At 43.4% G+C, this 27,780-nt stretch overlaps 1 protein-coding gene across 2 annotated transcripts in view; it reads right to left on the bottom strand.

Annotated features, from left to right (window-relative positions):
- The window catches only part of nfasca (neurofascin homolog (chicken) a), a 150,707-nt gene extending 128,907 nt beyond the window's left edge, over positions 1-21,800 (bottom strand). For both annotated transcript variants that reach the window (XM_086198335.1, XM_086198336.1), the window contains exon 1: positions 21,620-21,800. The gene's annotated coding sequence lies outside the window, so the exon portion shown is untranslated. The remainder of the gene's footprint in view (positions 1-21,619) is intronic.
- Positions 21,801-27,780: the final 5,980 nt, after the last annotated feature.

Here is a 27,780-nt window from a genome sequence, read left to right as displayed (position 1 = left end):
GTCCTGAGTGCCCTACTAAGTCTGTGCAAAATTGGGCAAGTCACCTGCATGCAAGGTCCAACTTGTGCAGGGCTTGAACTCTGCTGATACCGTCTTGCATCTATCCATCCATTGTTTTCCGCTTATTCCTGTTAAGGGTCGCGGGGAGGCTGGAGCCTATCCCAGCGTCTACGGGCGAGAGGCAGGGTTCACCCTGGACAGGTCGCCAGTCCATCACAGGGTCAACACATAGAGAGACAAACAACCATTCACACTCACAGCCACGCCTACGGTCAATTTAGAGTATCAATCAGCCTCGTCCCCAATTTCATGTCTTTGGACGTTGGGAAGAAGCTGGAGTACCCAGAGAAAACCCACGCAGGCACAGGGAGAACATGCAGACTCACACAGAAAGATCCCGTGCCCGAGCCATGACAAAATGTTTCTATGACCTGCACTTTATTTTTAAGCATATTTATTTCAGGTTGTGTCAGTATATGAGCCCTGTGGTGGATCCTACCTGTATGGTTCTGATGTTCAGTTCTTATCGATTGCTTTCACGCGCTGATATTTTGTAACATCGTGAATTCAAATGTAATGTAGGAAATATTCCATCGATTGAAACCCTTATTTAATAAGGGGATTCATTCAAATCAAGACTTGGAGCAGCGTCCAATCACACAGATTGCCATGACAGCTCACTGCCTGAGGCCACACTGAACGTCTGTCACTCACAGCCCTGACACACTCCCTGTGCACATGTGACTACATAATACAGATACATTAACACAACCAAGACCCCCTCACTCACACACAGACACACACTGCAGACCCTTGTGATGGACCACAGTAGCAGTGTAGTCATCAGACTGGCTGCTGAGTGAATGATCAGCTCCACTTCAAATTAGCTCAATGGCCTCCTTACTGTGTAGGAGGCACTTCAGTAATTATGCACCAGGCTTAAACAGGGATTAAGACCTTCATTAACCAGAGAATTATTGTAGGGCATCCATGTTGAACGTGATTATTATGGCTATCTGGGGAACATTTTTGGTCTTTGTTCAGATGAACAGAGGTGTTCTCAATACAAAATGAATAACACAATCCCAACTCATCTGCACCTCACAACGCAGTAGTGCAGAAGTCTCAAATAAACATCAGAGTTGGTCAACAAAACGATACTGTACACTGCGCAAGTTCAAATAGGTGTTGCGCCAAATTAGCAGCAAATCTGGAGGTAATCTGTTGATGTGGAGCTGTAGATTTTTGTGGGTTGTGCCTACATTGTAGTCTCATCACAAGCGCTTACACTTCTGCGGTGATCCGGCCGTGTCACACTGCAATTGGCAGAGCTTCAATGCCAGATTGCCTCCTATTCATACCATCCCAGCTGAAATGGTGAAAAGAAAAAACTTTGTGTTAGAGTTATCAAGAGTTGAATAACAGTTTATTTACATAAGCAAAAGAGAATAAAAAGCTTAGACCAGTGAGAAATGGTGTGGAAATGTGTGGGAGAAGATGTGATGATTCCAGGTGGGCCAGCTGTGACAGTCTGCACTGATGCAATTTGTATCTCCAGGGAGTGTGGGGGATGTGGCTATGAACTATGCCATCAATCGGCATAGCTCATCAGCAATTTGTGGCCACACACTGCAACAATCAGCTAGTCCTCCATTCACTTCTTATTGAGTTTAATGGAGTGTGGCCACTAGGGTTTCAGGTGTGTAAATGCCACCTACTGTGCTTGAGGGTGGGCCTCCATTTTCTGTGACTTCCTCAGTATTCCATCATTCAGCCATACTGAAACACACAGCATCGTTTCATGTGCTGACACCAAATTGGAAATGTGCTGCTTTGATGGTCAAGTGTGGTACTAAATATTTTTAATGCCCCCCCCCCCCCATACATGACTTTGTGATCTTAAAGCAATACTTCAGCCAGAAAGAGTAATTTGCATTTCAAGTACGTATAAATAGGTGGCTTGACCTCACAACGATGTCTTGGCCCCCTGGATCACTTCGTTGTGACTCCAGAATGCAGAAAACGCATTTTTGTCTAGAAGCTCATGAGGAGTGACAGCTAATAACAGGAAAATATCCATCCATTACATGCTGATGTAAAGAAATCATTCATTCCAACGGCAATCAAAATTATCAATAAGTTTATGGGTTGGACCCAGGTTTCTTAGCTTCTGTGTGTTGTTCTGTATTGTTGTGTTTCTTATGTCGTTTATATATCTTTTATGGATTTTTTTTTAACGTGTTTTTTTTACTTTGAGCAGATCAAAGACAAATTTCCACTGCTCTGCAATGGACAATAAAGTTCTTTCTGATTCTGATTCTGAATCTGATTTACAAGTTCAGATGCATTGTCTGGAATATTCCATGTCTTCTTCATCCATATGATCAGTAATTCACAAACACTTTGATTTGAGCTAAAAAAAAAAACATGGCCCTCCCAGTTCTGCAATTCGTGTATTACATGTAATTTGCCTTTAGCGCAAATCAAAGTTCTGTTGGATTATTGGGTGTACAGCTGGATGAAGAAGACGAGAGTCATGCCAGACGATGAGCTTGAGCGTTACAAAACACACATTTGTGGGCAAAAATGTTGCTATAGCTGTTGCTTAACAGTGGTCACCATTAGCTTCAAGCTAGATGTACAAGTCTGGCTCTTTCTTCCTTCAGAGTCACAAAGACAAATGTCTTTGTGAGGTCTGGATTGGAGAGGTAGAATTCTCTGTTAAAAGCATCACTGCCTGCTTCAAGCTTTTTTGTGTTGTAGATTTGTGTTGATATTGTTCTGCGGAAAATATTGCTGGAATTACTTATAGAAATGAGAAAATGTTTCTGATCATGAGTAGCCGTAACCGTCATTGTCGCAGCTGCGGAGCCATCATTGGTCTGGTTTAGGAGCCACTATGGTAAGATTCTCCACAGCTGAGCACAAAGTCATCTCTGCATTATTGAAGGCCTGACTCTGAAAGCAACCTCGAAATTACCAGCAGAACAGCTGCCAGCTGACAAAAGTACAGAATACTATTCACGGAATTAATGGATGTCACTTTCTTACCGATAATGACATTGACTCTAATAATGGGTCATTTGAGCTTCAAATCATAGCAGGCGAAGTCTTTAGGTTTGATTAAGTGTTGTTTTACACAGTCTTAACAAAACTATGACACACACACACACACACACACACACTCACACACACACATTCACACTGCTGCTTGACTCAAATGAAAGGGAAAATAAGTAGACAAATTAGGTCTGTCGTGAAAAGACATTCAGCTTCACAAATACGCTGAGAGCTGAAAGGATTGCGGGTGTGTGTGTGTGTGTGTGTGTGTGTGTGTGTGTGTGTGTGTGTGTGGGTTTTGTGCATTGTCAAGTGTGTGTAGCAAAGGGAAGCCGGGATTTACAGTATCAGACAGTCGCTGCTTTTGTGTCTTTAAATGAGATACAAATCAAGCAAAATGGATCGGGACTTCACGTTCATGTTGTCATCCGGGCTTCGCACAGATGGATCTTTGTTGTTAATTTTGGAAGAATTCTTTTGACCCGACGTGAGTGACTAGGAGGTCCAGAGTTGACTGAACTCTTTTCAAGCATCTCCAGCCTGCACCATGCTTGACCTCCCCTCATCCTGAAAACAACACGCACACATTGTATCTATGGAAGAACAGGCTGTGCTGCAGCCATGGCCCTGGCGCTAAGCCTCATCACAACAGAATCCACAAGGACATAAGAGCAGCATTCAGATGGTGAGGATGAGTCACATACGTGGTACAAAAATAAAAAACATGTGGGCCGTCCACCATTCATTTACATACCTGGTGTTTATCTGTCAGCAAAGTGAGAGAATAAAGAGTAAATGCAGAGAAAATGATTTTTTTTATTTCATTTTTAGAAAAGACTCTAAAAATCCTTTTTAGTGCAGCCACTTTTCTCTGTTGAGATTTTTAATATCAGCACGTCAGAATTGGTCCAATGGTCAATCCAATATATCATAAAAATATGAAGCAAAACGACCATATGTAAATCCATCTACCAGAAAAAAAACAAGTCCAAGGGCTACGCATTTTTCTGAAAAGGTCAAAAACAACATTACTTGTTAACTCAACTCAACTCTTGAACACGACCCCCATTTACACAGACACTGATTTGGAGCTGTTGCTGCTTTCTCTGGATGCTCAGAGGCAGAATGATATGTTCCCCCGTTCTGTGTCCATCTATACAGACAACAAGGCAGAACAGCAGCGTCATGTTCCTGCCAAGAAAAGGGGCGTATTTCTCTTGGGGGAAGAGGGAAAACATTTCACGAGGAGTATGAATCCCCAAGAAAATTATAGATACAACTGAAATTTACAGTTGGCTTTCCAGGAGGGTTGGTTCGTATCAGTTCGTGTTAGTAGCCATTCCTCAATATGGATGTTTAGCTCTCTGGTCTCCTGTCCAGTGCTGTTTAAAACAATGTGAATGCTCAAGGTTTGAGCTCATCAAATGTTACCATTAGGAAGGACAGAATTCCACATTCCATGGACATCTTCAGGTCAGGCAAACTAAAAGCTCCTGCCCCGTTGGAAATCAGAAGCTCAAATAAAGAGGTAGGTTCTCTGAGGAGTTATGTATATGAAATTTCCTGTATCATAACAGCTTACATAATTGATAGGGATACACAAAAATATCATCATCACTATCGGCAGACACTGATCTTTTTTTTCAAATATATCGGTATCGGTCTGACGGGTGATACTTAAATTGTCGCTTCATCATTGTTCATCATCTCTCATTAACGAGGAGGAAAGAATGCAGTAAATGTATAATTTATTGACATTCTAAATGTTTTAGAAATAAAGAAAACCATTTTTTAAGCTTTCAAACGGTTTACAGTGTTTTTCAGGATGTAAATATCCTATTAACCTACAGATAAATCATCGGTAAAAATATCAGCATATTGGATGTCAGCAAAACAAATACAATGTTGTTCATCACTAATAAATGACATAAATAATTCTGCAACTTTTATAATTCAGATGTAAGTTGGGAGATTGCTAATGCTTGTTAATGAAGCTTTTAAGTATTAACCCCCCCCCCCCCCCCCCCGGGCTATGATTGTATGCCAGCCTCCTCCCTTTCTTTCTAACATTTCATCTTGCAAAATGTGTCATTTTGTAAAACTTGACCAACAACCCTGGTGAAACCATTTCACTGGTGTCTGCTGCCACTCCGATCACCACCTGCCTGTTTACTCTGTACCACCTGTATTTACATCCCTCACTATTCATAGCTCATCTCTCCCCCAAACTGTTTCTTTCTTTAAGACCCCCCCCCCCCCACCGCTTCTTCTCCCTGTCTTGCATTCATATAATCCGACCCCTCCCCTCCTTGTTGCTTTGGTCATCATTTCTCCCTCTCCCTCTCTCTGCTCGTCTCTATGTCTCTCCATCACTTCCCCCATCGTTCCCAGCTCTCTGTCCCTTCTGTCCACTGCTGCTGTCTTTCTTAACCCACTTTCATGGCAAAACAATAGACACAATGGGGAGTGAGCCCCCGAGGCGATGGGAGGAGATGTAGATCGCAGGGCCAGTCCAAGTATCAAAAGCCTGCCTCCCACCGAGACACACACACACACACACACACACACACACGCACACACACACACACACACACACACACACAGGGAGTGAGAAAGAGAGAGAGCGAGAGAGGGATCACTACTGCCCATCTGCTGAGGTGCTGAATGGAAACAAGGGGGTTGCAGAGGCTGGTGACAGGCTGCGAAGAGAGAGTGAGGTGATTGTGGCTTGTGTGTGTGTGTGTGTGTGTGTGTGTGTGTGTGTGTGTGTGTGTGTGTGTGTGTGTGTGTGTGTGTGTGTGTAAGGTGATACTCACTATCCTATGGTACACACGTGTACTTCAACACGCTCACACAGTTGAGAGGTGGGATGACACACAGATGTATTTATATTTATTACCATTATAGAGTTTTCATGAATTATAACCTCAATAATAACACAAATAAAACACAAGACTCTCCCGGATTATTTGACAAGACTTTGAGTTGAGACATTTCTTTAAAAGCTTATCCATCCATTTGATAGAGGCCAAATGAGCCTTAGCAGCACTGAACATTTGTAACACCAACACTTCTAACATGTTAACACCAGTTTAAAATGAATAGATAAAGCAGAGAGTTGACAAGAAGTAGCAAGCACTGTCAAACGGATCTACATTCATTTCTGACCCAACAACAGTGCCCCTGTGCCCTGTTTGAAGCACCCCAGCAAGCCTGAAGGCCATGAGCCAGAACCCTGCCAACTCTGGTAAACAGCCTTTCACCTGCAGGCTGCTGTCACTTGCTGTCTGTCCTCACAATGACACGGTGAACTCAGCAAGAACCACGAAAGTGTGAGGTAAACGACTCTGAGCTGAGTCACCCAAAGGCAGCCGCAGCATTTGCTACAGTAGCCACCAGCCTGCACAGACATCGCCTCGGCTACCTAGAGCGCTCTACTGTGCTACACTGGCACTTCATAGCTCAACAGGACTCTGCAAAGCCACGATCTTGGTCTGAGAGGACCCCTGTGGTGGAGCTGATCAACTGTGGGACACAAAACTTTATTATGACATCTCCAAAGTTATTCTTCTTCTTTTCATTTCTCAAAAGTTAGTATTTTTTAACTTGTTTTTTCCGGTTTTAGCAAAAGGCATGTCTGTTTGTGTCTGGCTGTGGTTGGGACTTGGTATTAGGGTTAAGGTCAGAATCAGGATGGGTATTCAGTTGTGATGTAAAGCTTGGGGGGAAAAGTAGTTTCTTCTGTGTGTGCGTCCTGTAGGGTCTGACTTACTTCATCACAGGAAACATATGGCTAACAGTCTGCTTTTCTTTATTAAATCAAGGATCTCTCTCTCTCTCTCTCTCTCTCTCTCTCTCTCTCTCACACACACACACATCTGTGAACATGTGCCTTCCTAATGGACAAACAGATGACCTATGACCTTTTCCCTTCAGAGAGCCCATTAACAGTGCCTGTTCAATGGGCTCTCTGAAGGGAAGTGATGCCAATTAAACACACACATGCACACTTGTGCTCGAGTGACTTCAACAAACAAAACCAAAAATACTGTAACCCCCCTGTTACAAGAGAGCAGAACACAATCACAGTAAACACAGAAATTTTAACTCTTTAGGGTATGAATTACAATCTGTTAATTTGTCTATAAAATTGGTAAAAACACAAAAAATGCGGATGCATATGTCACTGTCATCATCGTCACTGTCTCCCACCTTGTCTGTCTTTGTGTCTCTCCCTCTATTAACCCTTAACAACCTGCAGGGTACAATCATCAGGTTTCTCCTTCTCACTTTAACCTGACAGACTGGGAGTGGTCCTTGTTTGTGAGTATTTTTGTGTGTTTTCGGGTGACAAACCCCGCCCTTCCACTGCAGCGCTAAGGTGTCAAAGATAGTAGTATCAGGTATCTGGTAACAGTACTACTGTTCCATCAGTGATCAATAAAGCCGGGGAGATCAGTGGGAAAGGCCTGCAGCACCCCTGCAGCTGGCGGGGAAGCCGTCCTTTGTTAACAGGTTTAGGTGGTTCTGCTTCATAACGAAGAAAGGCTTTTGTTGAAGATATTCTTAAACTGCCAGCAAGCCACAGTCAATCAGCTGCAGGAAGACAACCAGCGACAGATGGAATATATGGTGGCGGCAGCCCTGAAGGCATCCAGCTTTAGTTACACTCACACAGGTTGCAAAAGAGCTGGAAGATCCGGATGGATCAATGACGGATAGATGCCGTTTCTGCTATAATGCCGAGATTCTAGTCAAGTCAATTTTATTTGTTTAGCGCCAAATCACAATCAAAAGTCATCTTGTGAAACTCGACAAGTAGGTCTAGCAGGTCTACTACTACACTCCTCCAATGTAGTTACACCCAGCAATTCTCCATCAGCAAGCACATCAGGCAACAGAGGTGACAAAAACCTTCCTTTTAACAGGCAGGAACGTTGAGCAGATCCAGGATCAGTGGGAATGGACATCTGCTTTGAGCAGTTGAGTGATTCAGGCCCAGTAATGACTTAATGCACATCCCATGTAGATAAACTACGGAAATGTGCATTTGGTGCATTTGCATCAACTTGCAGCCAGACAACAGCAGCACAGGAAACATAATACATGGCTCTACTGTAAAAACTACAGAACACCCATCAGTGAATAAATGAGAGAGGTCTTGAAGAATCACCTTCAGGTGGCCAAGCACTCGCGAGTACCAGACATGTTGCTGCTGTCCAGAAATGGAGACCAAGTTTGGGAGTATCCATGACAACGGTGGAAACAGCTGGTCCATCACCTGAGCTAAAGATTGGACTTGACTTCGAAAGTCAGTTTATTCTAAAGGGGGGTTTCATCTGCCACATTTACTCTCTCAAAAAAAATCAACAACCGCCTCCAGCATTTTTTTTTTCATTTCATTTTTTAATCAACCTTTACGAACAGCATTTTAAAACACACATCAAACAACCCAAATATTGTCAAGAAACAAAAACAGGAAAGACAACCAGTTACCCTACTTACTTGTCTCCTCTAACAATCTGCAGCAGCAGCATGCATCTTAAACTAAATTAGATCAAACATGAGTTTAAGTAATTTTAACACTGCATGTGGACAAATCAAGATTCTTTGTTGGTGTGTCAAGTGAGCCGAATGGAACAGATTTCACCACAATAAAACCTGATAAAACTGGGTGGAGTGAGTTAATGATGAAGCAGTCAGGCTTTGTAACTGGTCAGCCTCCTCGGCAAATTACCAGCATCTGCTTCCTCTGCAGAGCCTGCAGCGCCGCAGCCTCTACTGATGGATGCCCACCACAATCTGCCTATCGGACCTGCCAGAGGAAATAATTAATAAATCAAACGCGTCCTTTTCATGTTCTCGTATTTTACTTTTTTTTGTGTGTGAAATCATACATATATAAAACCCAGCGTTAGGAATGCCAACCTCTTACATATCCAGTGTCAATATAGTTTTATATTGAGGCATTTAGGCTGCTGCTCATGTCACTGCTATTGTCCTGACTTTTTTCCATCAACATTCCTATCATGTTTGTGTTATTGCTTTTTTTAATGAGAATAAAAGAAATACTTGTACAAGTCCTTATTAGATTAACATGTGAGCCAATGGGTGGCAGAGGCATTCATGTATGTGTGTTATTATGTGATAATTCATCTCAGGTGATGTTGCAGACAAACACAAAAGTCAAGTCATGAGCATTGCAATGCCAAGTAAAGCAAGCTATCACTTTCACTAAAAGCAAAGAGTAATGTCATTTTTCAGTGGAGTCCAACCAGTACATTTTGGGCTGATACCATTTTTTTTTGGGGGGGGGGGGGGGGGGGTATGATACACTTATTGAAAGATATTCTATTTAATTTCAGGAAACGCTTTATATTCATGCAGACATTAATATGTTCACAACCTTAAAGTTGTCACCGAAGAGTTAAAATTCATCATGATGCAGCTGAATAGACGTATCGACCAATAGCACTGCATGAATATACAGGGAATATGGTATACATCTTAAGTTCTGAAATATGAGAATATCGCTGCACATCTGCCAAAACAGACTGACATATTAGTGAAAGGTCTCTTTTTATACTTGTAACTGTCTCACGGACATTCTCGTTCTGCTTCAATACGATAATGATGGACATGTAGCTTGCTAACATTCAGAGGATGGGGTTAGCTGCTCGTGCTAGCATCCCAACTGAGGTCCGATGAGTATTGCGAATTAAATGTTAGCTTTGTGGCTAAGTCTGGCTCAGTGGTTGTAACGTATCTCTTTGGCTTTTTTGGGCAGAAAATACTGCACTGAGACGCAGACAAGCCACACTGGACCTCGTGGGAAGAGTTGTCTGATCATCTTCCCCACATATTCATATTGTACTGGTGAGAAACAGCTTGGAAAATGTCTGTTACTGCAGAGTGAATGAACTCTTATCTTTGAGAATGAAGTACACACACACACACACACACACACACACACACACACACACACACACACACATCTACAGTATTCCAGAGCTGTAGTACAAAAGTTGCCAAAAAGAAGAAGAAGAAAACGAGTGTGCCGAGCAAACATAATAGGGTCTTCGCCCAGAAGTACCTTCTGGCTCAGGCCCTAATTAGATGGTGGAGGATGTCACTTTATGTGGACACTTATCAGAGGCTTTTATGTTGTCCTTATCACCGCTGAAAATGCCAAGTGTCACTTCTGCCTCTGATGCATATGCATGGCCTAATGTGATGTTTCAGGACACACACACACACACACACACACACACACACACACACACACACACACACACACAGCTGAAATTTGTAAACTGAGCAAATCATCCCGGATTAAGGTTAATATTCAGGATTTCATGACTAACTGTTATTCTCTGACTGTACACCCAAAACAGCCCCCGGTCACTGCAGAATCAACAGAGTAACAACCCCCCACCCCACCCCACCACCACCACTCCACCCAACCATTTTATTTGATGCAGCTGAATATCAAACAGTCGTATAAAATGACACTTTGCTTGCAGACCTCTGATTCAATGGGAACAGTAGAGAGAAAAAGGAGCAGTAGCTTTCAGGAGACAAAAATGCGAGAGAAAGTCGGTGATAAGTAATAAAGAGATACAGTACAAGAACAGACTCAAACTTGAATTATCCTGATAACATCTGTCTGAGGAACAGCTTTCACCCAGTCAGACGCTTTGTCTGAGAGGATCACATCTGCTGAAAGTATTTTAATCTCAACCACAGTGCAGCTACGTTGGGAAAGAAGCCCGTGGCAAAGCTATTGTTAAAATATCGTCAGTGTTCATCAACTGAGCGGAGCCCTGACCTTTTTCTACCGTCAGGCTTTCCTCACTGCTGATTTATCTGCCTTCTCTTGGGCTGCACTGATATACAGGGCCAATTCTTCACACTAGACCTGGAATAAATCTGCATCTCACTGTAATCAGCGTAATCTGCCACGACTTCATTGTCATTAATCTATTTAACTTCAACTAACAGATATGGACTTTCACAGAAAAAATACAAAAATCTGGGCTGAGAGACATTAAATGAAATGGTGAATATGGAAGCTGAGAACAGAAATGCTTGTATTTATATTTTTAAATGCTGCTAACATGAGACCATAACAAGGTAAATATGGTATCTTTAGACATCCAAGCTTGTTGTCTCTTATGAGGTTGATATATCTATAATGAGACATATTAACAAGATATCAAGCTTAGTAGGAGCCACAACTTCCTATTTATTCTACTTTTGTTTTTGTCTAAATGGAAAGAAAACTCAGCCAATGCAATATCAGTTAGAATACTCACAATAATAGGATTAGCTGGAACACATGCCCTTCACTAGTTTCGGGGTTACACTTAACCCTAAAACACTAACTTTAAAATTAGGAACACCATCACTAATGTGGGGTTCAATATTCCTGATAAAATATAGTTTTCATCAATTTATATCAAAGTACAACCCTGTATGCCAAACTGAAATACTCTTCTGGAATTTCCCAACATGCAGCGTCACATAAAATGAAAAACGGTACCATGGGGGACCTTATAAAATGGTGAAAATCCCCTGACGTTAGTGATCGAGGGTTGATTACACAGTGAAGAACGTTTCTAAATTGAAAGGATTTTATGATGACACATAATAATGATGAGTGTTTCTGCATTTCCTTGTTTGTTTTTTTTTAGAGAGAGACGTGAGAACAAGGAAGCTCGCTGGCTTTGTTAATCTCTGATCTTATGTCAGTAGTCCAGGTTTATCATCCCTATTCAGCAGCTTTAATCGAACAATATCAGGACAATCAGGAGTCGTATCGGTCAGACACACTCTCCTCCCGCTTCTGTTCTCTCTCAGTGGAGGCTGTGGCCCGGAGCAGACCATACTCCAGGAAGCCCCCACCACCACCACCATCCGTCCATCCTTCTGATCTCTCCATCTTCTATTTATCCTGCACACCTGGCAGCCAGCCAGCCAGCCAGGGCTGTGCCTTCAAGATTCTGCTTTTCTATTTTCATCCTCTGTCTCCTTTAACCCGCTCTTCCTCCTCCTGCCCTCCCCCTCCTTTGGAATACAGCAGACTTTAAAAATAGAAGCAGCTGAAAGAAAAAGTGGAGACTGGAAGGAGCAGCTCAGGTAACGCGAGGGGAACTGCAGATGGATGGTCGACAGAAAAGAACCGTGTTTCTCTACAGGGATGACGTAGCGACACGGGCTGTTGTTTCGGTTTCAGTGTCAGTAAACCACCATTTCAAACCTGCATCAGCATCCTAGCAGAGAGCAGAAAGAAGAACCAAGAGAACTGACTCCTCTGGGCTCAGCTTCATCCTGCTCTCCAGTTTCATCAGGCCCAGCAAATCAATTCACAAGAAATGCGCTTCTACACATTACGTTGAATTCACCTGCACTGTAGATTAACTGGCTCAGAGTTCTGTGTACAAAGATCAATCTGCTATCTGTAGCGTAATCCCAGAAATCCCAGTAACGCCAGTGAACACCTTCTTTCACAGAGTGTCTTTGGTACGAACGTCTGTGGTTTATTCTACAAAAGTATGTCCTACAGCACCTGCTTTTAGAATCTGAAGAATCCTTTTGATAGTTTGAAACGACAGATAGCAGTTACCAAGATGAACACAGTCAAACTCCCTGATGCTGAGTGATGAAAGTCACATCATAAATAGCGTGAAAACTGCGTGCTTTGAAATCGCTGTCAGACCATCGTCAAGTGGGGTTAGCGGCTACAGTCGCAGCCCCTAGCATGCGGGAATGTTTTGTGTTCAACTTTAAAAGATACTACCAGACACCAGAGCCGATGACGATCACAATGTTTTGTTTCAGTTATATCGTCATTAAGTCTGTGTATAGGCCACTGACACTCTGGTGTGGCTTCCATGTTCTTGTTTTTACTGTTTTACAATTTTAACATTTATTCAAACAAAAAAAAAGGATAATGCATACGAGAATAAAATCTTTAGTGAAATGATTTGTGTTCACCAGCGCTCACTGAACATTTTCCCGTACATTTAATATTATCGTGGCAACATCAACAGCAGGGGTAATTTTGGTCACGATAATCGTACCATTGAATCTCTGCTACACACAGCGCTGCCCAAACGTGCAGTATTTGTACACGAACAGCACCAGCACTGGTTGGGCTCTAGAGAGGCTCTATCAGCCCTCTTTGGGAAGTCTGTAGAATGAAATGTTGTTGATCTGGAGGCAGTTCAACGGCTCCAGCTCTGATCAGCCACACTTCATTCTTGTAAATTAATGTCATGTCATCATTAGCAATAATATGCTGTTAATGTGTACAACAATAATAAACAATAAGTCGTGGTTTGCTGGCGGTATTAGTATTCAGTGGAAAACCACCGTACACTGTCTGTGTGGTCTCAGGTTGTGCCTTGAGTGTTGACACTCCCAGGGAGCAAATAAGACAACCCTCCTTTAAGTTGTTAAAGTCTAAAAGTCTTTGATTGTCCACAAAATCAAATGGGTGATCTGACTGGAGCAGAGGGAGGTTTTCACAGAGGTTCCCAGCAAGACTCAGGATAGGAACCCAGGAGAGGTAGGCCTGGTGGACCTCAAGGAAAAGAAAAACATAGTCAGAGTGCCCTCTGCTGGACAGGCCACCTAACAGCATCACTTCCAAAGTGCAAGTTTACACCAAAGTCCCAGTAAATAACAGAGATTACCACAGGAACCACCATTGTTTTTTACAAGATGGAGCAGCTTTCCAGAATCTTTCTGTCTTTGCACCTGTTAAGACATACATGGCAAAGCTGCCAGTGGACAAGGAAAAATCTCCTGTGGGGCAGTGATGGGTCCCCCGGTGCTTCACTTGAAAGTCAGGAGTGTAAGAGAGCAAGGATGAAGTTTGCAGTGACGCGGTTGTGGGTGTGTGTGTGACGGTTACACCGGAAACACAAACAGAGCATGAGCTGGTAACACCGACGAAGCTGTGGGACATTAAAAAGGCCTCAATTTCAAATAATTATCATGATAAAAATGCAGTGACACCAATTAATGTGTTATTTTAGGCTACACTGTACAACACAGCAAACGTCCACATTAAAACAGGCTTAAATATTGCTTAATTAGCAATTAATCTCTCAAGAAAGTATACCAACATGCTATTGCTTTAATTTGAGATAGAAAATTCCCATTTTTCTGGATTTATGACATAAGGTTTTTTTAAGAAAAATATTCTGTATTTTTCTGATCAATTTTATTTGTGTATTTGTGGTGCACCCCCTCTTGTTGTTGAACCTGGCTGGTTTCTCCCGATGTGGTCAGTCTTTGGTTCCTGCTCAGGCTGCCTAAGGTGGTGTTGGTTCCCACCTCTTGCTCCTCCTTATGGGGGACCTGGCTAGCTGATGCCGCTGTGCTCACCTCATCTTAATGGTCTACCGTGAGCTGCTCGGTAGCTGCTTGTAAGCCTGTTACTAAGTGTGAGTAACATAGTAAAGAGGGCCTGGAACATAGGCAGTCAAAACGAGAGGGACACATGGGCGGCATGGCTCAGGGGTAGTGGCCGTCTAGCAACCAAAGGGTTGCTGGTTCGATCCTCGACCCAGGTGACCATGTTGAAGAGTCCTTGAGCAAGATGCTGAACCCATAATTGCTCCTGATGAGTAGGTTGGCACCTTGCATGGCAGCCTCCACCATCAGTGTGTGTGTGTGTGTGTGTGTGTGTGTGTGTGTGTGTGTGTGTGTGGTGTGTGTGTGTGTGTGTGTGTGTGTGTGTGTGTGTGTGTGTGTGTGTGTGTGTGTGAAAATGGGTGAATGAGATGACACTGTAACGCACTTTCAGTGCCGCTAAGGTAGAAAAGCGCTCTATAAAATTGAGTCCATTTACCATGAGTCCATTTACATACAGGTACTTATTAACCAGTCCTTCCCAGGAATGATCATGCTGTCATTTACACCACAGAATTCCTGAAATATTTGCAATAATGTTACTAGGAAACCTGCCAGTATCGACCTTCCATGACCCCATCCTGGGAAAATGCTGGAATACCTCTTGGAGAGGCTGCACAAATGAAAATGCTTAAGTTACCAAAACCTCCTGCATGGATGTTTGATTGATTCCAATGCATCTGCAAAAAGCCAAATACTGCACAATAATTGTTGGCACACTGGTGTCAGTATAACGTGATGCTGTGGAAAAATCGACACATGTGGTGTGTCCTTCATTAGAATCTCCATTGTGGTTTGTTAATGAGGTTTCCTTGTATCTAAAAACACGGTTCAGGTTTTCCTCTGGCTTTCAAGAGATGTGTGATTGAAGTGTTCCACCTCCAAGCTGGTGGGAGTAACACGAAGAGGCACTTGGCAAAACCCTCCACCACCAAAGTGTTGCAGACTGGCAATATCTGTAAGTCCCTCCAGCTGAGTCAGACCCCATCTGATGCCAGGTAAGTATTAAAACCAGACTTTCAGCCCTGGAGGAGGGTTGTTCTCATGTAAGGTGAATAACCCCCCCCCCCCCCACACACACACACACACACACACACACACACCCCCCCCCACACACACACACACACATAATAAAACAGACACATTGCCAGGTGATCACGGTGAGGCCAACAGGCCTCCCTAGAGCAGAATTAATTTGACACTAAGCGCCACCCCATAATACCCACAATCCACCTGACCTGGCTACATCCCAGCTGGACTGGCTACTCCACTGGAGCACAGGGAGCGAGAGAGATCAGTGCTGTGCTGTACTATGCACTTCATGGAGAGGGTTTTGTTAATTTAAGGCTTTTGCATTTTCTGCCAGAATATCACGCCTTAAATGAGCCGTTCTGATGCTATCGTGTCAGGGGATGGAGACCCTCTGAAAATGACATGTAGAATCAGCACCAGACACCAAAACAGACGGAGTGTTGTTCTTTACTTTTTTAGAATTTGTTGCCACTGGTGGAGCAAAAGCTGATCAAAGAAGCTCATGATGAAGATAATTGCTTCCAATCAAAGTTACATTTTACATTAAAGTGTTGGTTTTCTAGAGATTCGGAGCAAGACTGGTATGTCTGTCACACGGCTCACAAGCACCCTGCAGGCATCCGGTGCTTTAATCATGGCTGGTTGTGTCCTTGGAAACGTGTAACAGTGATGAACTGTGACATCAGGAACAGCTAGCAAATCGCTTCATGAAGCAAACACCGATGTTACTGTACCAAAAATGCCAGACATGCAAAGCAGCTTCAAAAAAACATTTTCACACAAAGTGTGTGTGTGTGTGTGTGTGTGTGTGTGTGTGTGTGTGTGTGTGTGTGTGTGTGTATATGCGTGATGTGAATATAAACAGTGTTACAACACCGGCCTCATCTGGCCGAAATGTGAACTGCAGCTCTGTGTTATCAAACCACTTAGAAGCACCAGGGGTTTTCAGTAGGGAAGCTTTAGGGAAATTAATGCTGGATAATAACCACTTAGATGTTTGGAATCTGGATGGCCTCTTCCCCTCCTTGTGTTGACAATCAAGACACTTTGTTACGTAAAAGCCTGATGGGCAGATATGTTTCAGAAGGCACTTGCTGAACCCCTTTTCTGTTTAAAAAAGCATACATGTTTGAACGGCTTTCATCCACAGAGAAATCCCGATTTCACAGGATGACACATTTAGACGAATTATCCTGAAAATCACCCACATTTCTGAGAGATGTGTGCAGGGGGAAGAGTTTATTGACAGTATTTTGTCAAGAAGAACTTTCCTAAAGATGCAAGATGGATGAATACCTGCCTTTGTGTGGCAATTTCTGGAATAAATGAAGAAGACACTTCGGAGTAGCTTAAAGAAAAAAACACATGATGTAGTTCTTTAAAATATAATGAATCATCTGGCCTCAGGGAGCTTTGAAAGCCAGACATATTTGGGCATCACACACCTCTCAGCTTCCTGTCCTGTCAGGAAGTCCGTCAATTGCCCGACACCCGACACCTGAGGTCACATTACTCATTATAGGAACACCAAAGGATGTCGCTGCATCTGGATATACGTAGTATTGGTTCATTTTAAAGCACTCGTTTTTTTGTCATGAGGTTGGTTTGAATACAGAAGCCCAACAAGCAGGACTCCACTGCAGCAGCGTGGCTTCAGGTCACAGCTACATGGAAGCTGTTCCAACTGCATACAAATCTTTAATTCATAAAAGATAATCGAGTCAGAGGCAGGGTGTGCTCTGGTAGATCTAGATCTGCAGCTCCCAGGCTGCTGTGGCCCACATTCAACATGGAGGTCAGCAGCATTAATTTATATCCGCAACTCATCTGTTTTTAATATAACGTCTGCTATGAATACATCAAGCACAAGGTCCTTCGTCATCTGAGGAACATTTTTGTTCATTTCAATAGTGGTGTAATATCACTGCGAGCTAAAGGTACGGATCAACCTGTATTCTGCATTCCTCCCAATGGACCAATCAGCACAATGCATGTTGTCTAGATTTGTTTGGGTTTTTTTGTACAGTTTAATCAAAGACAAGTAAATACAAAAATAAAGCTCAGAGCTATTAGTGGAACCAGACACTATTAATAGAATCTGATCGTTCGAGATGCTGCTGGTCGGGGACAAAGGACGACAGATTCATCAACCCAGACAATACAAACTACACTCGTAACTGTAACCTGTGTGCGTGTGTGTGTGTGTGTGTGTGTGTGTCTGTGTGTGTCTGTGTGTGTGCGTGTGTGTGTTTTACTCTTACGTAAGACCATTAAACTGTCTGCCTAGGCTCTTCCATCTTCCAGCCTACCATCCAACCATCTGCAGCTGGATCAGGTGACCCAGTTCAAAGACCTCATTCAAAACCATGACAGTCCACTTCAAATATGAGCATAGCAATAAACCTCATACCTGTGCCCTTAACATGACCTCAGGTGACCACATTATGAGTTTGATTGATTGTTTGGTTTAGAAAGTATGATTTTAGTCTAAATATGAGCTCATATAAAGCAAAACTGTGTGCAGATAATTCATGTATTATTTTGGCATTTCTATAAAATGTGCACAGTCACTGAGGGAACAACAATCAGTGGCGAGAAACAATGACATTTGCACTGACAGCATCAGATTAAAATCATTCTGCTGTATAAATATAAATGTGCTCTATTTATACAGTCCACAATGGAGCCCAATCTGTAAAGTAGGTCCGGTTTCTGAAATTACTACGTCTCTGAAATCTTAATTGGTATTATATAATGAAGGTTAAACACAACCCTCATAATATTGATGCAGGCAAAATCCATTTTGGAGGAAAGTGTATTTGATTAATTCTGACTGAGGTGTGCTGAACATTCTCACCCACTTTTATTTACTAAGCTAAGCTAAGTAGCAGTCGCTGGTCTCGGTGGGTCTCAGCCCTCTAACGCAGCACAGGGGAGAGCAGGGTACAGTACCTCTCTATCTTATCTGGCTCTGCAGAGGAGGGACTGTAAGCAGATCTCCAAAAAAGTTGATAAGTTCCCCTCACTGAATTTGTGCAAATAATATCATTTCAGCCACAGCAAGCGTCAAATTCATCTGATCTGTGACTACACGTCCAACAGCCTGATTCTGAAAAATAACAACTTCTTTGCACACAAAAAATTGTAAATTCAGTTATATTTTTTTCATTTAAACCACATATAAATCAATAACAACAACATCTGAAAATGACAGCACTAGAGTAGAGGTACACAGTCCCTGGAGGACCAGACAGCAGCTGCTCCCTGACTCACATCCATCCATGCACACATACACCCCTTCACAATTACAGTAAATGACTCCTCCGGACAGAGGAGAGAGATGCAGCCAGTGGCCAGAACAGAGCAAATCCTGATGGAAAGCACCAGGTCAGCAGCCCTGACAGTGAAACAAGCAACCACAGCAGAGAGGAGAAGGGGAAGGACAGAGGGAGGAAGTCCTGAGGAGCAGGAGAGGAGGCAGAACAAGAGGAGGAGAGAAGGTGGGGAGGGGTGGCAGAGGAGTCAGAGACTGATGAGAGGAGGAAAGAAGTGGCGGTCTGCACTTGAGACACAAAGAAGAAAGGGAATGGTGACAGAGAATGAAGGAGCAAAGGAGAGAGATGTGAAAACATGGAGAAGGCAGGGGGAGAAAGACCAGAGAGAGGTTGAGACAGGGCCTGAGGCAAGAGAAATAGACCTTTATGAGAATGTTTGCATCTTAAATGCAGAAATAGAAAAGTTTAAAAGGTTTTTCTTCTTTCAGCTCATGAACACTATGGTTTTAAAGATGCTGAGGGAGGCTACAAGAGGAAAAGAGGAAGAAAGAACAACAGAATGATGAGGAGGAGAAAGTTTTGTTAAATAATTCCGTCCATGTCGTTGATCACCTCCACTGCCACTTCCTAATATAAAATGACAGAATGTTGTATCATTCAGCTGACCCAATATTTAATGCAGATTATTGAAGAGCTCATTTATTTTGCATTGTTGGATCTTTGATTCACAATTAAAACCACCCAGATTATGATGGCATGGATTCAACAGTAGCAGATTTGTCTGCACAATCATGTTTCCTGCTAGCTGGGTGATTAGGATCCAAAACATTGAGAATGAGTCTTAGTGATGATTACTCCTGCCACCCAAAAATAGGTGAAAACTGATGTTATTACTTTAAGATACAGAACATAGCTAGTGTGTGAATCTAGTTTAAACAGCTTTATCAATCTTGAGTTGACACTAGCTATCATACCATACGCAGGATGAACCAGGGTGTTATAGTTCGTTTTTAATCCCAAATCAAAGCGTTTTCAGATTACCGACCGTACGGCTGGATCAGGAAGAGGCAGGTTAGATGGCTGAGTGCACTGGCCAATTTGTAAACTGACGTCTCTCAACAGTTCTGTTGTTGTTGGAAGAAGCCTGATTGCCTCAACCGTCACACACCTCAACAACAGACCCCACTGAGTGGGATTACAACTGTTTGTTTTTGTTTTTTTATTAGGTGTAACTGTGGCTGGAAGTTTTTGCGTTGAAGTATCGTCAAGTCTACTGTTGTTATGTTGTTGCGTCTGCTGTATTTTTTGTCAAACGAGTGCAGCGCCGTGGAAAAACAATTTCCCCCTGGGGGACAATGAAAGTCAAAGTCAAGTGAGTAGCCATTAGCGTCAAGCTAAATATATGTGTCTGGCTCTTTCTACGTAGTGGAGTCCCAAAGAACTGATGTAGGGGGAGAAACCTTGTTTGTGAGTAAAATGTTCTTTTTGGGGTGAAGTTTCACTATAAATGATTAAATAAACAAAACAAGTTAACGCTTAGTGAACCAATGTGTCCAGTCATCATTTATTAATGGTGTTGATGTTGACTTTACTGGTTAAAGCAACAAATATGGACTTAGGGTGGCGTGTTAATTAAAGGATTCTTTCCCCACAATAAGGGTCACAAAAAAGCTTTCAAAAGATGGGTTAATTAAACAAGAAATGCATTTTCCACAATTTTCTCCACAACTAGCATAAACACACTGTTATTAATGTACCCTTATTACATATCAGCCAATCATTTTCAAATTTTTTAGAGAATTTAATCATAACTTCAAGAAGACCACTCCAAAAAAAAAACTTCATCCTGCTGAAACCATTTCAAGCACCTTACACCTTATTGTATGTTTTTATTAAACAAAAACAAACCTAGCATGACTGTTCAAAATAATGATTAAGATGCGGAAATAAGCCCCTGCCTGCATTAGGAAAGAGACATACAGTATGTGTGCGTTCAGGGGTGCGTGAGGAAGGAGAGGACAGTATGATGGGAGTTCTCATCAAGAATTTCAATCTACTTCAAGAAATACGACAAACTTAGCGCTCATTATATGAAAAAAAATTCCAGTTCATGTGAGTAAATAATTTAGCTCCATGCATCCAGATGTTTAAGGCTGTTCAATGAATATTGTATGAACATATCTAGAAGTATTGATCACATGGGAACTAATAGACACCACTGGAGTACAAGGTCACACTGTAAATCTACAAAGACACAAACAAGTTCCAAATACTGTGGTGACAAGTGTGTGTCTTCGTACATGAACTACATTGTTCACATCCAGAGAGCAGTGGTCCCCCTCCAGGGCCCAGGGACAGACCTGACTCAGCCCCGGGCCGCGGGGCCTAACCAAACCCAAACAAGCCCAACTTGACAGCCCTGTAAATGTCCTGCTCGCTGGCTCGTCCTCTGCAGTGACACTTCTCTTCACACATCACACACACACACACACACACACACACACACACACACACACACACACACACACACACACACACGGGCCTCTGCAGATGTAGAAGGTGAGAACGGGCCCGGTCATTTCCGTGGAGTTTGGGACATTTGTTTGCGATTTGCGCAGAGCAGCAAAAATCCCTCAAAACCGCAGCATCATCCAGAGGATGCGCAGGGAGAGGCGGGGGCTCGAGTGGTCGGGAACACTACAGACCGGAGTTGCTGCGGCATCCGTCCTGTTGTGAGGATGTCAGACCCACCAGAACCAGGACACCACCCGATGCGTCAGGCTCCAACGACAGCAGCAAAGCGGGCAAGGAAGAGGAAAGTGTCCGCTTACCTGTGCTACTCCGCCGCTCCTCTCCCCGCTGCTGCACCGGGGACCTTCAGCTCTGTGGCGGCATCAGAAAGCTATCCACCTCCGCCTCTCTGTTGTCGGCCTTACGGGAGCCGTGACACCGCGTTTCCTCTCTATGCGGTGCAGGTCTCTCCAGTGGACTCGCTGCACTCCCCCCTCCTCCTTCAGCTGCTCAGCTGTTCTCTCCGCTCCGCAAGCGCGCAGCCCCGGTGTGTGGCGGGCGCGCACACGCTCTGTCCCACCGCACGTAAGCAGAGGTTTTCCGGGCAGCTGACGTTCATGACAAGAAGCAGGATTAATGATGCCACCGAAGTGTAACAGTTTTTGATGATTCATAGAACGTCATTTCACTTAAAACCCTCTTCGACTACAACTACAGGGGTGGATTTCTGCCAACAAAAAGTTGAAAAATGAACAAAACATCTCTTACTAAAATCCACGAACAAACGCGTTATAAATACAAACATGAACAAATAACGTATTTGTTAAGCAGATAAAAACCTGTCCATCACACACATACACAGAACCTCATCATAGCATAATTCATCATGCTTGAAAAACGAATAAACCGTGTCTAACACGTATAAATAAATAAATATGACGAACTTAAACAGCAGGTGGCGCTGTGGAGCCATTTTGGAACGCAGGTGTCTGAGCTAGTAAAGAAAGGCAGATCGAACCAGCCTTGCAGTCACTTGACACAATCATGTGACTCTGCAACAGGTCTATTATTCCCTCACCACATGGCAACGCGGTCATTCAGGTATTCCTGACGCTCCACAGCGCAGCCAGAAATCCTGCTTTGCGCTGATGTTAAGTTTGTAAGACACAACACTGCTGAGGGAGGAATTCTTGCCTCTCCGTCTGCCCAGGATGGCCATACCTTAGTGGAAAGGTTAACAGAATACACATCAACTTCTCTGGTCCAATAACATTTATTTTGGTGCCCGGATACAGAGTCAGTGCTGAGACTTCGGTCTAACCACCTTAAGGGTGGAGTAGAAGGAGCCTGGATGTCCAGGTTACACAGTCTCTGTTGGCTCCACCCGCACAGGGGGGAGTGCATCCTCGTAGTGTATCAATATTTGTTCATATGTGTAACCAACCCGGCTCTACCTGCTTATGAACAGGTGACTTAGTGAGTGTGGTGCATTTCAATCTGATGGGCAAGCTGCAGCAAACAGTAAACACTTCGTTAAAATGTGGCAAAGCGTGACAGGAGCGTGAGCCTGGTTTATTTCCAGATGAACTCTGAGAACCACGAGCTGCCACTCCAGGTCTGCAGGGACCGTTTATGTTTGTCTGATACTGAGTGAGTTGTTGTTGTTGTGACTGGCTAACAATGCTGTGCTGTGACACGTTTGACAGGCCAGAACTGGTTTTATTAAAATGACAAATGTGTTGGTTGGAAACTAGCTGGGACCACACGATGACACCAGCACTGAACCACGAGGACGAGTCCAAAGAGTTTCCCAGTAACTGACTGAGGGGAGATGTCCGTGGCGCTGAAAGAGCACTCGCTGTAAACTCTGTTTCAGACACTGTTCCGTACAGCTCTTGTGAAACCAATGTTGGATTGTGATGTGTTTCAGCCGATGTACACATTTCTGTGTGTAACAACCTCCACGTGACAGAGCATGAACACCTGAGACTTACGCTGGCCAAACTGGCTACTTTTGGTCGGTTCTGGACCTAAAATCATGAAGATCACAAGATTAAAGTTGAAATATAAATAAAAGAGTTCCTTCCACCAGTTGATGTAAATTTATTTCTGCTTGCTGCTTTCTGTGGAAGCCACACTGATGACAAATGACGATCAAACCATTACAACGACGCTGACTGACTTCCTCCTTGCAAAGAGCCACGAGGCCTTGAGAGCAGGGCAGGGTTCATGTTGGTTGGTCTATGGCCTTCATTCCAGCACAGGTTTACGCTGCATCAAATCAGTCAGCCTGTCACTCATTTTAGTTTATATTATGCCGGTAAATTTCATTGTGGACTATATTTCAATACATAATGGTTCAATACAACATAAGATTTTCTCATTCAAAGTAAAATAATAGCCTATGAAAAATTAAAAAAAAAAAACTTGAGTCATGTTTAAAAAAAATGTAAATATTTAATACTGTTAAACATCATTTGCAAAGCTCCAACACAAAGGACAATGAAGAAAAAAAGACTGGAGTGATCACTGCCATAAACTTCCACTTTCAGGTGTCGGGGAAAATCCTCTCCAGTCTCCATGAAGTTCTGAATGTAGAGCAATGTGAAAGCTCTCCTCTGATTTAAGAGTGTAAAACAGTTGATAAATCATTTTAATTTGTATGTTAGATTTTTAAAAAAGGCATATTATTTATTCATTACACTGCACTAATTGCACTAATTGATTTATTTTATAAGGTGGCACGGTGGTGCAATGACGCCTCACAGCAAGAAGGTTCTGGGTTCGAGCCCCGACTCGAGCACAGGATCTTTCTGTGTGGAGTCTCCATGTTCTCCCAGTTCCTGCGTGGGTTCTCTCCAGTACTCCAGCTTCCTCCACAGTCCAAAGACATCAAGAGGGGACCAGGTTAATCCAGACTCTAAATTGACCGTAGGTGTGGCTGGGAGAGCCAATGGTTGTCTGTCTCTATGTGTTGGCCCTGCCATGGACTGGTGACCCGTCCAGGGTGAACCCCGCCTCTCACTCAAAAGCTGCTGGGAAAGGCTTAACAGGATAAGCGGTAGAAAATGAATGGTGTTATTATATAGTCCACCCCGACGGGATCACCTCCTTATTGTGGTGGGGTGGTTTGCGCGCTCCATGACCCCTAGAGCTATGTCGGCTGGAGTCATTTAGTCCTGGCAGGGTCTCCCATGCCGAACAGGTCGAAGGGTAGAGACCAGACCAAGAGTGATCCCACTGGTCCTCCAGGTTGGGGGTTGGGCTGAGGGCCGATGACCCCCACGAAAAAAGAGATTATTACAGAAACCAGAAGCAGAGCAAAGCCACTACCGGGGAACGCTGCAGCCAGTCCTCAAAATGAGAGAGACCATGACGCACAAGGGCCAAAGCCCACAGGACCAACGGGATGCTCTTGGGCCGAAAAAGCTACTGCTGCACCCCAGAAAGACTATGAAGATCGGAAATTGGAATGTCAGAACACTGTACGCAAGCGGCAATATAGCACTGGCAGCAAAAGAAATGACCACCAGAGAAATCGACATCATGGGCATCAGCGAATCACACTGGACAGGACAAGGAAAAGTGGAACTGGCAGAAGGAGAAACCATCATTTACTCTGGAAGAGACGACGACAACCACAGGGAAGGCGTAGGTATACTAATGTCAAAAACCGCAGCAAGAGCCCTGATCGATTGGACACCTGTCAACGAAAGAATCATTCAAGCCAGGTACCATTCCCAACATATCAAACTGACTCTTATACACACCTACGCACCAACAGAAGATGCAGAAGAACAAGCAAAGGATGAATTTTACATGAGACCGCAAGACGTACTTGACAGGAGGAACAAACATGACATGTTGATTGTGACAGGAGACGTAAATGGACTCATAAATGGCGCTTTTCTACCTTAGTGGTACTCAAAGCGCTTTACAGTGTCATCTCATTCACCTATTCACACACACACACTCACACACTGATGGTGGAGGCTGCCATGCAAGGCGCCAACCTACTCATCAGGAGCAATTATGGGTTCAGTATCTTGCTCAAGGACACTTTGACATGTCACCAGGGTCGAGGATCGAACCAGCGACCCTTTGGTTGCGAGACGTGAATGCTAAAGTGGGAAACGAGCGCCAGGACTACGAAAGAGTCATGGGCAAGCATGGGCTCGGAAAAAGGAACCACAATGGAGAGCGGCTGTGCGAAATGTGTGACATGAACAAGCTCGTCATAACCGGAACTCCGTTCCCAAGGCAACATGGGTATCTCCAGATGGGAAGACCAAGAATCAGATAGATCATACACTTGTCAATACGCATTTCAGGAACTCAGTAGAAGATACAAGAGTATTCAGCTCTGCAGACATTGGAAGTGATCACTACTTGGTTTGCACAATAATTAGGCTAAGGCTGAAGAAAAAACCTAAAGAGAAGAAAAGCCCCAGAGTCAAGTATGGCACGGCAAAGCTGAGGAATGAAAACATCTTGAATACGTTTACTATCAGTCTAAGAAACAGGTACGAAGTCTTGGAAAAGGAAGAGCAGGGAGGAGTGGAAGATGAAGAGGTGGAACGCGACTTCGAAGTAATGGAGAAGGCTTACATCGAAGTGGCTGAGGCAGTCCTGGGCAGACCACGGGAAAGGAGGAAGCCATGGATTAGCGAAGAATCGTGGAGCCTTGTGGAACAAAGAAACAGCATAAACAAGACGATCATGGGCACTCATTCTGAAAGAATCAAAAAACGGCTAAAAGAGAAGTACGCAGATAAGAACAAAGAGGTGAAGAGAAGCATAAAAGCAAATAAAAGGAAATGGATGGAGAACATCGTAAATGAAGCTGAAGATGCCGCAAGAAAACAACATATGAAGACATTATACGGCCTCACAAAGATACTGTGCAACGAAAGGCCCAGACAGAGCACAGTAGTATTGGACAAAAATGGTAACCTTATCAGTGGAAAAGATGCAATAAAGTCGAGATGGACAGAACATTTTAAGGAGGTCTTGAATAGAGAAGAACCAGCAAACCCGATCACTCAACAGGACGAATGTGAATTCAATGACAGAATTGAAGAAATCACAATAACCGAACCAACACCCAGGGAAGTCAAAGAGGCAATAAAAAAGCTACAGAACGGAAAAGCACCAGGAATCGACAACATCACAGCTGAACTGTTAAAAGATATAGACTTCTCAACAAAGACAGTACACCAACTGCTGAGAAAAATATGGAAACTTGAGAAGATCCCAACAAACTGGAAGAAAGGGCTTATCATCAAACTAGCAAAGAAAGGAAATCTCAAAGAATGCAAGAACTCAAGAGGCATAACCCTACTCTCCGTAGTGGGAAAGGTACTTGGAAGGATCATTGTGGATCGCATTAGAAAGGGAGTAGACTGCAGACTGAGAAAGGAGCAAGCCAGTTACAGAACAGGTAGGGGAACAACAGAGCAAGTATTCAGACTGCGAAACATCACTGAACAGGTTCATGAGTGGCAAGCAACACTATTCATCAACTTTGTGGACTTCGAAAAGGCTTTTGGCTCCGTCCACCACGGAAGACTGTGGATGAAAATGAAGAAATACAGAATCCCAGTGAAGATCGTGAAAATGGTTAAAATATTTTATGAAGGCTTCCAGTGTGCAGTAGAAGATCAAGGAGAAACATGCGAGTGGTTCGACATTAAAACCAGCGTCAAACAAGGATGCAATATGTCTGGGTTCTTGTTCTTGATTGTAATGGATTGGATAATGCGAAGAACAGTTAAAGAGGGAGAGAATGGAATTCGCTGGAAGCTGACATCAAAACTTGACGTCAAAACTTGACGACCTGGACTTCGCACATGACGTGGCTTTACTCTCCTCCACAAAACAGCATATACAGAGCAAAACAGCATGAATGAACGAAGAAGCCAGTCGAGTAGGACTCAGGGTCAATACACAGAAGACCAAAACAATGAGGATTAATGCAAGAAACCAGGAAAAAAAATCAAAATCAACGGACAAGATATTGAAGAGGTACACCAGTTCACCTACTTGGGAGCCACAGTTTGTAAAGAGGGAGGCGGCACGAAAGACCTGAAGAACAGACTGTCAAAAGCGAGAGGTGCATTTATCAGACTCGGAAAAACCTGGAGGTCCAACAGTATCACAAGAAGAACAAAGCTAAAACTACACAAGACACTAGTGATACCAGTATTGCTATATGGATGCGAAACCTGGAAAATGAACAAAGGAGATAACAGGGCGGTTGATGTATTCCATAATAGATGCCTACGAAGAATACTCAGAATATGCTGGCAAGATCACATCAGCACTGAAAAACTGCTGGAGAGAGCGGATATGAAGCCACTCAGTGAAGAAGTGAAGAAGTGAAGCTGCGAAGATGGAAGATGATTGGACACATACGACAGCAGGACCATAACAACGATTGCAGCATAGCCATGACCTGGGCACCGGAGGGGAAAAGAAGAAA

The sequence above is a fragment of the Aulostomus chinensis genome, chromosome 3, assembly GCF_037954235.1.
Source record: "Aulostomus chinensis isolate RoL2024-O1b breed Wild chromosome 3, RoL_Achi_v1.0, whole genome shotgun sequence".
Lineage (NCBI taxonomy): Eukaryota > Metazoa > Chordata > Actinopteri > Syngnathiformes > Aulostomidae > Aulostomus > Aulostomus chinensis.
Note: the sequence above shows the minus strand (reverse complement) of the source record. Positions and strands in the feature narration are given on the sequence as shown.